This window comes from Marmota marmota, unplaced genomic scaffold (genome assembly GCF_001458135.2).
Source record: "Marmota marmota marmota unplaced genomic scaffold, marMar, whole genome shotgun sequence".
In the NCBI taxonomy this organism is placed as follows: domain Eukaryota; kingdom Metazoa; phylum Chordata; class Mammalia; order Rodentia; family Sciuridae; genus Marmota; species Marmota marmota.
The window spans coordinates 20,234,323-20,245,002 of record NW_026000057.1 but is presented as its reverse complement, the minus strand read 5'-3'; the positions used below and the strand labels follow the sequence as shown (position 1 = coordinate 20,245,002).

Genomic DNA, 10,680 nt, shown 5'->3' with positions numbered 1-10,680 from the left:
CAGTCTCCTACTCTAAGCCATCTTTTACCATCAATGGTCCCTTCAAGGGGAAACCATGGACACAATTCTCCTATGTATGAAAAGAATAATTTTAAGTCCTTTTTCTTAACACGCGCCCCCCCCATGTCTTGAGGGCCTCCTTGAGGCCTGACAAAAACAAATCATGTGATGAAACTGCTTGTCCCATTGTGGGGCACTCACCTTGCGTCATCCTCACTCTCCTCCTGGATCTGTCTCTCGGTTGTGTCTGCCGAGGCGATCGCGTGCTCCCGCTTGGCCAAGTCTTCCCGGAGGACGGCGTTCCTTCTCAGTCAAAGGCTCGGGCACACAACATTGGGCGCCAAATGTCCCGTCCGGCAGGACACATCAACGTGGGCAACGAACCTAGATGGGCAGGAATGAAGGGACAAGAGACACGAACCTAGATGGGCAGGAATGAAGGGACAAGAGACACGAAAGGTGACAGCAAGACAGGTGTCTGATCAAGCTGCAAACTTTTATTGTTCACACAGGGGTATTTATATGCTGGGGATGGGGAAGCTCTCTAATCAGCAATTGCTGGATGTGGGTGGTAAAACTGCCAGATGTCTGATGATCCTGATAACCGCAGGATGTTCCAGGGAGATAGGTAGCTGCAGGATGCCTCCCAGGCAGGATGTCTCCCAGGGGGCTGTCAGGCTAATCTTTGAAGGAGAATTTCCTTCTAGTCCCTGACAAGTGTGGTTGTTTCCCCTTTTTATAGTTCTTTCAGTGATGGAATGTAGGTGGGAAGGCCGAAGGGTGGGGCACAGGTGGGGCAAAGAAGTAATCTTCATTAACACTTCTTTGGGATGGGCTCTGGGCCTTGGGGACATTAACATTCCAAGAGTTGTTCTGCTTTTCCCGGACTTCATTCTCAACATGGCCTCCATTTTGGATCTTACTCGATATTAGACCCGATTTACCTAACTACACTGACTACCTAACTTTAAATCTGGCTTCAGTATAATACTCCTTGGGTTCAAAATCTGGCACTGCTGCTAACTGGCCACATAATATTAATTTCTTTATCTTTCTCTCTAAATATTATCTCAGTGTATTTAACAATAAAATGGAGGTTATGATAACATTTGCCCTAATTTTCTCTAATTAAGTGAAATAATACCTAAGACATGCCTTGCATGGGGGCTTGGCAATAACAAATACCAACAGCTAATTAATGTTAGCTGTTATTATTCTTCTTATTTTATCTGTGTAATATCATAAAAAAGCCAGTTAAAAGGGAGCAAACTAGACCCAGTCCTGAGAAGAAGAAATCAAAGGTACCAGAAGTACGATCTGTCTGACATCCCCTGGTCAAGGCAGGACTTCAGCGACTCAGCTTTCCTAGGAGGAGTTTTCAAGGGGACATTATGGTTTTGCATGATTAGGTTAGGCCTTCCCAAGGAACATGGTGTGGAACCATAAGTCTACTGGGATGGCCAACACCTAGAGAAGGGGATAACCATCAACATCCTGGAATAGCTTAGTAGGGGGTGATTGTCAGGCAGGCTTCTCCGAGGAACACCCTTCCTTATTAACTGGCAAGTGCTGCTGTCTGGCCGAGGGGAGAGGCAGCAGCCTGCCATATGCTAGAGAGTTCCCATTGCCTTTGTTTTACTGGGAATTAAACCCAGGGCCTTGTACATGATTGGCAAGGACTCTGCTACAGAGCCACAGCCACGGCTTTGGATTTTTTATCTTGAGACAAGGTCTCACTATGTTTCCCAGGCTGGCCTTGAACTTGAAATCCTCTTTCCTCACTTTCCCTAGTTGCTAGGGTTTCTGGCATGTGCTATGTGCCCAGGCTTTTTCCCTTTGAACTCCTCTCAGTATACAATGATTCATTTTCTTTCAGTTAATGTTGAGTACCTATTCTGTGCCAAGAAAGAAGCTACAAGGTGAAGACAGGGGCTAAAGGGGAAAAAAAAAGATCCCATCTGTCCTGCCCTGCCATCAGGGACATTAATTAATGTCCTGTGTGACATTAATCATATGACCACCTAAATAAATGTAAAAATACAACTGTGATTGTTGGGAGTCACCCCGGCTCCAAAGATGGTGCCTACAGCGCTTCTCTTCTGGTACTAACTTCCCCATGCCCGGAGACAGTGGCGGGAAGAGCCGCCCAATGGTGAGCCCTGCTGACCCGCATGATCCTTACCCACCAATCAGAAAGCGCCCCGTGGCTTGCTCTGTTGAACCACCCCTGGCTTTATAAATGTTCAAAGCTGTTCCTCAATAAACAGGTATTTTGACAACCACGAGCCTTGTCCGGTTGTTCTTTCAGTGATAAGTGTTATTAAGGAAAGGTATGTGATGCTGTGAAAGAGTGTAACAGAAGTACTTGTACAGTTGAAGAGACCATGGAGGGCTTCCTGGAGGAAGAGTGGCTAGTTGATGATGGAAGGAATCATTGCTAAGCTAAAGGACAGCGCTGGAAAGAGAATGAAGCATAACCCCTTAAGAAATGGCAGAATCATGCAGGAAGCAAAGACATTGGAACAAGAGCTTAATATTGTTAAGCACCTACCAACTAAGTTCTAAGCACTTTACATTGATCCTCATGACTGGAAGATACTATTATTATCCTCCTTTTACAGATGGAGAAAATGAGGCATACATAAGTAACTTATCCAAAATTATACATCCAGTAAGCAGTAGAAATGAAATAAAGATTAGTTGGAGCTTAGTTTAGATTTTGGGGGGCAAGGTACTAGGGATTGAACACAGGGGCACTCAACCACTGAGTCACATCTCCAGCCCTATTTTGTATTTTATTTAGAGACTGGGTCTCACTGAGTTGCTTAGTACTTCGCCGTTGCTGAAATTGTGATCCTCCTGTCTCAGCCTCCTGAGCTGCTGTGATTACAGGCGTGCGCCACCGTGCCTGGTTTAGTTTAGATTTTTAGGCCGGGTTCAAAGACTTTTAGGATAAGAGAAGTAAATAGGAAGTCACTGAAGGAAAATGCAAGAGGAGTATATATGGATTTGCATTTCAAAACAGTGGCTCCAACAGAGTACAGCAGAACTGGTAGAAAGGTTGGGAAGGGTGGATCCTAAGACACCAGTTAAGAGGTGCTATGGTTTGGATGAGGGTCCACCAAAGGCTCATGACTTAAAGTTGTGGTCCCCGGGTGGTACAATGGGGAGATGATGGGACTTCTGAAGGAAGGGGTGTTGTGGGAGGTCCTTAGGCCTCTGGGTTGTACCTCTGAAAGGGCTTTTGTTCCTTTCCTTTAATTCCCTGGCTCCTGATGCAAGACCTTTGCTTACCACACACTCCCTGCTATTGCCAATTGGTGCCTTCAGTGGGTTAACCCAGTCTTAGACTGGCACTTCAGAACCATGAGCCAAAATAAACCTTTTCTCTTTGTAAATTAATTATTTCAAAGCTGACTAATACAGAGTTGACTGCTGTTGTCTGGGAAAGAGGTGAGAGCGGGTGGGAATGGAGGGTTGGTGCTGGTGTTGGACAGAATGGCTGTTAGAGAAATTTTGGAGATAAAGTGGGTGAGGGAATGAGAGGCAGGCTGTGTCCAGGATGATCCTTAGGCTTCTGGTTTGTGTCACTGCATGAATGGTGGTGTCATTCCTTTATACATAAAACCTAGAAAAAGGAACAAACCTGGGTGTGAGAAGGAAGGTCATTTGCCACGGGTGAATGTCAAGAAGACAGTTGCATTTTTGAGTCTGCAGCTCAGATAGGTAAAGAGAGAAATCGGAGAGTCATCTGTGGTAAGTAGAGACCTGGGGATAGAAGAGCTTGCTTAAGGAAAAGTGTGGAGCCAGGAGAGAAGATTGCCCAATAGCTGGGAGGAAGCCCAAGATTCCCCTGACCTTGATTCAGCCCTTCTCTTTTTCATTGTTTTTCAAGGGTACTAATCACACCCTCTGTAAGAGCAAAGCAAGTTCAAGTGAAATCAGAAGAAAAAGCATATGAAGGAAATAATATAATGGATTGAGTTCACCCTTGGACACCTTGTCTTCTTTCTTCAGGTACTATATAATTTATCCAGCAATTCTATTTCCCTTTAATTAAGTTAATGTCTCCTTAATACTAAAAAAACCCATTTTTCCCTATGAAATCATAACTTAAACTAAGCACACTCAGAAAATGACTTACCAGATAAGGCTTTTAAAGGTTTGGAAGAGCACACACCTATCATTCCTGTGATTGAGGATACTGAGGCAGGAGGATCACAAGTGGCTAGCCAACCTAGAAAATTTAGTGACACCTTTCCTCAAAACAAAATATAAAAAGGGTTGGAGTGGTAAAACACCCCTAGGTTCAATTCCTACTACCAAAAAAGAAAAAAAAATGCTTGGAAGACTTACTTTAGCTTCTAAATGAGATCATCTCACAGATATGAAATAACTCAAACACTCAGAGAGGTGGATTATTGTTTTTGAAGCTATGATTCTCAGAGTTATGGTTTCACAGCCTGCTAGACATTGCACATTGACTAAGGAAAAATACATATCTAACATCTATTCATACTATTACTAAAGAAGTTCTGGCATAGATATTTGTTTAACATGAGAATTTTAAAAAAATATATATTTATTTTTTAAATTGTAGTTGGACACAATACCTTTATTTTATTTATTTTTATATGGTGCTGAGGATCAAACCCAGTGCTTCATGCATGCTAGGCAAGCTCTCTGCCACTAAGCTATAGCCCCAGCCCTAAAATGAGAATTTTTATGAGACAAAAATCTAAACTTTATTTGCTTTCCTTGTATTGCCAAAAGCTTGATCCTTGTCCCTGATGGCAACCCATTAACGAGGACACAATTTTGAGAAAAAAGAAAAAGAAAATTTATTGCTTTGTTAGCAAAGGAGAAACACAGAGGACTCCTGTCCCAAAGGCTGTGATTCTGCTCATCCATAGGAACAGGGGGTTTTTATAGAGGCGATTGAGAGAAAATGAGATTAGAGGAGAAATCAGGAAGGAAAAGATCAGGGAGGAAATCAGGAAGGAGAAGGTTAGGGAAAAGAAGATTGGGAAAAAGAAAAAAAAATGTGTAAATTTCAAAACCACAAGGATTTTGAAATAGTCAAAGCATCAAGTGAACCACTGTTACACTTAAGCAAAATAAAACTCTTAGTTCATAGATCACTGGGGATTTCCTTTTTTTGTACCAGGAATTGAACCCACAGGCACTTAACCATATCACCAGCTCCCTTTTGTATTTTATTTAGAGTCAGGGTTTTGCTAAATTGCTCAAGGCCTTGCTAACTTTCCAACTGGCTTTAGACTCGCCATTCTCCTACCTCAGCCTCCTGAGCCACTGGGATTATAAAGCGTGCGCCACTGCACCCAGCCTGAACATTTAAAGTTTATTTCTGGTAAAGTTTCTTTCCAGTTCGGAAAGGGAGTTGTGAAATAACTGAGCAACACAGAGATGAAAGCTAAAAAGGTAAGCAGTGTGAGCCATGGTCAATATTTTCTGGACCATAATTATCAACAAAGCAAATGGTAACTGCTCCAATTTTGTGACAGTCTGAGTTATACTTATTAAAAGTGTATCTGGAGTGAGTGAGACACATCTCAGCAGGAAATGGGAAAAAGATGGCACACTCAAATTAGGATAATCAAACGGGTCAATGAAAAGAACTATTTACAAATGTGGAAAGGATATGGGAAGCCACAGGAGTGGTGCCGGATCCTGGGCTGCTGTTATCTGGAAGCATGAAGGGATAAGGTGAGAGATGGTTAAAAAGACCCAGAAAGAGAAACTCAAGAGAGTTCTGTGGAGAGGGCTTCCTTGATAGGAGCAATGACTACTGATGGAGGGACATTGTTATGGCGAGATTACAATAAATCACCAAGTTGATCTTAAAGCAGGAGATGCAACCATCTTTATTCACCAGCTGGAGTTCTGGATTCACCAGGTGGAGAGCCAAGGGGCAGGCTTCGACCCCCTCTAAGGGTTGGAGTACAACCTTCATAGTCCAAAACCACGTTAATCATAAGTGGCTGTTGCTGTGATTCAAAACCATAAATAAACATCATGAGATCTAAAATCATCACCAGAAGGGGAAGTGGGTCAAAATGACCCTAGTTGAGTACAAGTTAAAGAATGGTTACTAACATCTAGACAATCATTCCTCTGACAGGTCCAAGAAAAATGGGACCCAAAGAAAAACAATTTTACATTGTATAAGAATTGCCATTTTGTGTTGCCAAACATGCTGTGCTAAGCAACTGTTGGTGGATGCAGAGGCAGGGTGTTCCCACGGAAGAAGCATTTCTCACATGACATGGAGTCTCAAGGTAAAATGGAGTCTGTTTGGTTATTGTCCTTATAGCCTGTCCCATAACAACATGGCCATCTTTAGTGACCCAGCAGGGAGGTGCTTAACAGAATAAATATCCCTGCTTCTTGCTGCTTCCTCCTTGCTGGGGGGCACCAGCCAATTGCTGACCATAGGGGTCAGCCTCCTGAGTTAGAGAGAAGGAGAACTAGAGAGAGAAAATTGAGGACAACAAGCACCCAGAGGAAGGTGGGCAAGTCGATGACTAAAATCTGTGGATAGAAGCTGCTAAAGCGGGGATGGGGTGATGACGCTGGTTTCATAGGAAGCCTGAGATGCTGACTCAAGAAGTTATACAATAGTTTTGTGTTCACAGTGAATACAGCAAATGCAATTCTAAAACAAATGGAAATGATCATTCTAAGGTTCTAAGAATCTGGTTATTTCAAGGTTTCTTTTAGACTGGGATAATAAAAATGATTCTATGCTTATTTATTTATTTATTTTTGGTATTGGGGATTTAACGCAGTGATGCTTTACCACTGAGTCACATCACCTTGAACTTGCCATCCACCTGTCTCAGCCTCCCACATTGCTGGGATTACAGGAATCCTCCACCATCTCAGCTTGATCCAATATTTATGGAATAGAAAGTCAAATAAGTTAATGCCTTGGCAGAGGTACTAGAGACCTATTTTTTTTCCACCCCCATGTTTTGTTTTCTTTGTTTTTAGTAAAATGAACACTGGAAAACTCATGGTTAAGCTGCAAAAATCCCAATACACAAAAATATTTATCATAATAAAGGGCAAATGTTGGAAGAAACCATTTCTTAACAGTAGGGAAATAGTAAGGAAGATGGCAGTATATTTCTTTAGGGCAATCTTTGTAGGATCATACAATTATGAATTCAAGGAATTAGGGGTTAGGAGTGTTTCTTGATTATATAACATTTTTCTAGCAGGCAAAAATTGAACTCGGGGTTCAATTCCCAGCACCACAAAAAGAGACAAACAAGCAAACAACCCAAGAAATTATGAAACAGCATAAAATGCATACAACGTAAGGTGGAAAATCAGGATTCAAAATTTCATATGTACTCCATTCCTAATTTTTAAAAAGGCGTATGAAAAAGGCAAATGAAATGATCAGAAATTAAAATAGGCCGGGTGTGGTGGAACAATCCTGCAATCCCAGTGGCTCAGGAGGCTGAGACAGGAGTTCAAAGCCAGACTCAGCAACTCAGTGAGACCCTGTCTCTAAATAAAATACAAAATAGGGCTAGTGATGTGTCTCAGTGGTTGAGTGTCCCTGAGTTCAATCCCCGGTATCCCTCTCCCCCCCAAAAAAGAAATTAAAAGAGTTTTATTAAGTGATAAAACAATGAAAGATGTGTTAGCTTTTTATCTCTGTGGACAAAATACCTGACAAGAATAGCATAAAGGAGGAAAAGTTTATTTTGGGTTCACAGTGTCAGAGATTCCATCCATGGTCAGGGACTCACTCCATTTTTCTAGGGATAGGCAATGGTGGAACTTCGTGGCAGAACATGATGGCAGAAAAAAGCTGTTCACCCCATGATTGCCAGGAAAGAGAGAGAGAGAGAGAGAGAGAGAGAGAGAGAGAGAGAGAGAGAGAGAGAGAGAAGAAGAAGAAGAAGAGAGAGAGAGAGAGAGAGAGAGAGAGAGAGAGAGAGAGAGAGAGAGAGAGAGAGAGAGAGAGAGAGAGAGAGAGAGAGAGAGAGAGAGAGAGAGAGAGAGCAGACAGTCNTGGCCCCATAATGTGTAGGAACTTATAACTGGAGAGTTAGACAAAATATTGGACAATGATTTGGACTTGTGTGAGAACAAAACATCATTGGTTCACAGACAGAAATACTTCAGGATTTCCCTGAAGAAATTTCTAATGTTCACAACACTAAAGATCTCAGGAAACAATATTGTCTTTTGGATCTGGCAAGGGAGGGGGAAATTAACTACTTTCATATACATCTAGAGTATCTTGGTAATAGAGACTTATTCTTCACAGAAAAATAATTTGCCAGAGCCTCTCAGCAGAAAGAAAATTTACCAAGGAAGGACATTTATAAATTCCATTATTTTCTTCCTAACCAACCTGAGGCAGTAAGAAACAATGAAGTACTTGCAGATTTCACAGCCCAGGGACATTTACTTACTACAAGATAGAGATTTATTCAAAAGATTATAAAATGCTTGTTTCTCAATGCATCACTACCATATTAAAAAAGCTCAAGAAAAATAAGAATGAATTGTAGCCTGAAGAGCTACAAAACTCAGACACTAAGACTCTATTTAAGGAGTTTTCAGGTATGTATAAGACAACAGGGGAGAAAAAAGAAAAAAAAATCCTAAAAATTTTGAATTTTTTGGCATGAACAACTACATTAAAAGTTAAACACTGCCAAGATTCTAACATAATGAACATAACAATTCTCACTAAAAGGACTTTATCCACAATTTATATTATCCAAATCACTTCTGGCTTCCAATAAATGATTACAAGACATGCTAATAGATTTTAAAAATGTACAGTCAGAAGAAACATAGCAAGTATCAGAAACAAATTCCAATAGGACAGATCTTGGAAATATTATACCAGGAATTCAAAGGCAATGTAATTAATATGCTAAGGACCCTATGGATAAGTTGAAAACATGCAAAATGAAACAGATAATGCAATAAGAAGCTGAAAACTCTAAGTAATAATGTAAAAGAATCAAAGAATGACTTTCATGGGCTCATTAGTAGACCAACAATGAATAAGGAAAAAAAAATATCTGTAAGCATGTGAATATATCAATAGCAATTCCCTGAACCGAATTAAATGCAAAAAATAAAAGTAAAGAGACAAAAAGAAGTGGAATAATTAAATGGGTTATGTCCAAGTAATTTGGAATGTCAAGAAGACAAGAAAGAAGGAGTAGAAAAAATAAAAATAGCTGAGGAATTCATGATAAACAGCAAATTCTTGATAAACAACAAACCACAGATGCAGAAATCTTAATCAAGATAAATAGCAGAAAAATCTACATATAGCCATTTCATATTCACAATATATAACTAAAATAGTGTGAAATATCTCAAAAAAAAAAAAAAAAACCTGTAGGGGAAAGTACATCTTTCTGTGCACTGTGGTACATGCCTGTAATCCCACATGATCAGGTGGCTGAGGCAGAATTGTACAGTTTCAAAGCCAGCCTCAACAAATTTGTGAGACCCCTAGCAACTTAGCAAGACCCTGCTAAGAAGAAGAAGAAGAAGAAGGAGGAGGAGGAGGAGGAGGAGGAGGAGGAGGAGGAGAAGATAGGGAGACAAGATATAATCCCCAAGGTCATGTAGCCAGTGACCTACTTCCTCCAGCCACCCCCAATCTGCCCATAGTTACCACCCAGTAGTACATTCAAATTATTAATCCATGAAATGGAGTAATCCACTGTTGAGGTTATAGATCTCATCATTACCTAAAAGCCCCACCTCTGAATCTTGCTGCATTGGATTTCATGCTTTCAAAATATGAGTTTTTCAGGAGGCATTTCTAGATCTAAATCACAATAGAATATCATTTTCTTTCTTTCTTCTTTTTCTTCTTCTTTTTTATTTTTTTTTTTCAATACTGAAGATTGAATCTAGGGTTTTGCATATTCATGGCAAGCATCCTACCACTAAGCCGCAACCTCAGCCCTTTTTAAAAATGAGTTTAGGGCTGGGGTTGTGGCTCAGTGGTAGAGTGCTTGCCTAGCATGCGTGAGGCACTGGGTTTCATTTCCCAGCACCACATTTAAAAAAATAAATAAATAAACAAATAAAAGTATTGTGTCCATCTACAACTAAAAATATATATTTTTTAAATTAATTAATTTATATTTTAAATTTTGAGACAGGGTCTCACTAGGTTGCCCCAGCCTACCTCTAATTTGTGATCATCCTGATCCAACCTCCTGAGTAGCTGGGATTATAGGTGTGTACTGGCAGATTATTGCTTAATTTTCCAAGTATTCTATAATGTAAGATCATATTTTATTTAATTATTTTAATATATTAAGTATTTAAATGTGTTTGTTTGTTTAATTAATCTGCATTTATGTATCTTAATTTTTTTGCAGTGCTTGGGATCACTGAGCTATATTCCCATCCCTATATTTATTTTTTATTTTTTGGTACCAGGGATAGAGCCCAGGCACACTTAACCACTGAGCCACATCCCAGTCCTTTTTATGTTTTATTTTGAGACAGGATCTTGCTAAGTTGCTTATGGCCTCACTAAGTTAGTTGCTGAAGCTGGTTTTAAATTTGTAATCCTCCTGCCTCAGCCTCCAGAGCTGCTGGGATTACAGGTGTGTGCCACTGTTCTGGGTTTAGATTTAGTTTTTAATTACAATA

General features: G+C 40.4%; 1 long non-coding RNA gene across 1 annotated transcript; it reads left to right on the top strand.

Annotated features, from left to right (window-relative positions):
* Positions 1–869: 869 nt before the first annotated feature.
* LOC125619774 lies at positions 870–7,939 on the top strand. The gene is made up of 3 exons (XR_007351363.1): positions 870–2,267; positions 3,896–4,017; positions 6,143–7,939. It is a non-coding gene; the product is annotated as an uncharacterized LOC125619774 (long non-coding RNA).
* Positions 7,940–10,680: the final 2,741 nt, after the last annotated feature.